The sequence below is a fragment of the Arachis duranensis genome, chromosome 9 (assembly GCF_000817695.3).
Source record: "Arachis duranensis cultivar V14167 chromosome 9, aradu.V14167.gnm2.J7QH, whole genome shotgun sequence".
Taxonomy (NCBI): Eukaryota; Viridiplantae; Streptophyta; class Magnoliopsida; order Fabales; family Fabaceae; genus Arachis; species Arachis duranensis.
The window spans coordinates 33,979,365-33,982,845 of record NC_029780.3 but is presented as its reverse complement, the minus strand read 5'-3'; positions in this window follow the sequence as shown (position 1 = coordinate 33,982,845).

The window sequence follows — 3,481 nt, the reverse complement described above, 5'->3', positions numbered from 1 at the left end:
ATATTCTTCTTTTATTCTCTCCCCCCCCCCCCCCCCCAAAAAAAAAAAAAAAACACACACATACACACATATACAAATTAAAGAAGAAAAAATATGTTGGCTTTGTTTCTCAACTTGCTGAACTCGGCTTTAGGTTTATTGTTTTGCATTCTTAAGTGTTATTGTGTTATTGTTATTCTTAAGTGTTATTGCATTCTTATATGTATCTGTATGTTGCTAGAAATTATATGCATCCTTTTTACTCGGGAACATTAGTTTATACCTAATTTTTCTCACAGAATTACTAGATTAATAACCCATTAACTTCCCTGCTAAAGTGCATATGTGGCCATCTTTTTTATCATAATAAGGTTATAGGCTATGAACTTAAGGAAAAAAACTAATGCAATTTGACCAATATTTAAAATTGTCCAATAATTTTAATTACAGGTAACAAAGGTGTGGATCTGATGTACCTTTTTAATACAGTAAAAATTGTTAAGACAACTTTGAGTTGTCCACATCTAAAAATAATTAAAATTAAATATTAGTCCCCAAAAGATAATTTTAAATTGGTGAACTGATTTTGGATTTTTTCAGGCTGCCTAATGCGAATTTTAGTTGATTTCTGAAGAATCCAGGTTCTAGTGAAGGCATGTTTACTGTGACGTCTCTTCTTGTTATCCTTGCATGTACTTTTTCTGAGAATTTCATTTTCTCCGAATTTTGTTTTGATTGGTTCTTTCCCTTTTTGTCTATCTCAGGTGATTGGAGTTTTGAAATAGTAAAATAGTAATTACCGATGAAATTTTGAATGAATGGCTTAATGACGATGGATATCGCAATTATCATATGGAACCATGGCTGAAATGAAAAGAATAGCGATTTCAAATAATCTAGTTAGAAAGAATAATATACAAAAATAAATTAGAACATTGCACTACTAGACAAGTGAATCCGTAACACTTGGTTTGTTTAGAAGAATCGACAATATTATCACATATTGAAATTTTAATAAGATAATCCTTGCACACTTATTAGAAGCAGCAAATCATGAGATCTAAGAAATACTATATGACATGATTTAAGAGAAATCAGATTCGACACAAATTAATAAATTAAAATTTTCTAATTTTAAAATTAATTTATTAAATAAAAATGTTTAAAAGCTATTTTCTTAGAAAACCCTACTAATTTTACAGTTTTATATTTCTAACGTAATACACACTGGAATATGTGATCATCATTATTATAACTAGCGATTTAACCGGCACTAACGTGTTCAGTCACTTTTTTATTGACCTAATTAAAAATTTTACAAAACTATAAGGACCAATAGAGTAATTAAACATTTTTTTACTATAAAATTATTATAAAAAACTTTTAAAATATTAAATTATAAAAGCACACAATAAAAAGATAAGAAAAAATATAATTCAAAAAATAATAGTAATAATATTATCCTGATTTAAAAAAAAAAGATATATAAATCAAAATACATGTTAATTATTTATAAAAGATAATTTTATCTAAATGTCATAGATATTCACATGTGTTTTTGTTTTTTTTTAAATGATATGCCAAAATATGAATTTCAATTTGAAGAGGTCTTCATTTTTTTATACAACTAGGTATCCTTTAGAAATAGTACAATATTCCGCCTTTTATTACAATAATTTCAAAAAAGTAAAACAAATACAACTAAAAATTATGAATAGATTTAGTGTCTTTTTAAAATTAAATACACATTTAATATACAAACTAAGTAAAACAAAATTTAAAATTTAAATTTCTGTTTCAGATTTAATATATTTAATTATTAATATATTATAATTTAAATACACGTCTAAAAATCAAATTATTTAAAATTCAAAATTTTGATTTTAAAATTCTAAAATAAATCTTAAACCAACTAATTATATTTATTTAATAGATTTTTAGACGTGTTCTAAAAATATTTTGAGTATGACTGTATTATTTTGTATGCGTAATAAACTTACGAAATAAACTAATTTTAAACACTAACTAAAACACCAAAAAATAACATCAGTAAAAAAAATTAAAATGAATAAATACTAATATTCAAATAAATAATAAAAATTTCAACTAATACTACGATAATACATATTAGTTATATTTTTATTCATAAGATATAAAAAATTTAAATTAATTATTGATTTTAATAATTTTGCAAATGTTAATGTTCAAATAAGTAACGAATAAATCTAACTAATGATAAAATAATAAATATTAGATGCATTTTATTAAATCAAATATCAAAAGATTAATTGTATTTTTAGCGTTTATATTTAAATGCTAGCATTTATAATTTTGGATGTGTTTCAAAAATAATTTATATATAACATCATATTTTTAGATGTGTTATAATTAAAAAAAAATGTATGAACATATCATCTATATCTTCTTACTTAGACTTTTAAATTTTGGATGTGTTTTAAAAATAATTTATATATAATATCATATTTTTAGATGTGTTATAATTGAAAAAAAAATTTATGAACATACCATCTACTGTAACACCCTAATATTCAAATCCTTATGTTCGAGTCATAAGTCAGTGATATTACGGTGGTACGACTCTCAGGTGGATTTTTAATATATAAACATAGGTAATTTTGAAAGGAGTATTAATCGAGAAGCCTGAAAAGAGTAGAAATAAAATCGCAAAGACGTATCACTCACGTTTCGACAACGAAAAGATAAAACGTGAAGCCGAAAGCGATATACGGACAAGGCATAAAGGAGATTAAGAGATAGATAACAGATAGATATATATAACATAAGTAATAGCCACTAGTCGCGACCCGCAAAGTTTAGGCCGGCTAGGGTACAGTATGAAAGTAGTTGACAACAATACATCCTAATCTCTCCCAAAGGAAACATAAGAGCCTCTATAGGAAAGTTCCAAAAGAGTTCAACACATAATATAATATCTCCAAAACAAAGGTGGAGAGATTCTAAGCAAAACACAAAGTAGAGAAAATAAAGATCTTCGCCGGCTCTCAGACGAACCACAGATAAAGATCTTCGCCGGCTCTCAGACGAACCACAGCTCACTTCTGAGTACCTGGACCTGTATCTGAAAAACAAGAGATATATACGGAATGAGAACCCCGGGCCCATGGGTTCCCAGTACGGTAAAATTGTCAAATAAATACAATGCACTACAATAAAAACTCACTAAGCATCCTAAACTCCTTTTCACCAAGTATCCAGCCTATATTCTCACTAATCCATAAATGGGCATCTGTCGTAAGGGGATACTAAATCTAGTTCATGTTATACATGTTTCTCAACCTTCTGATTCTTCCACGAATCAGACTCAGAATCATAAGCAAAACCATCACCAGTTGTTCTGCCATCAGCAACTCTATATCAATACATCATACCCTCACCTGGAGCTAGTGAAATCACATCACTGCGGCTACCCAGGGGGCTCAAATGATCTCATTCAAAAATCATCATCATCATGCAATCGCAT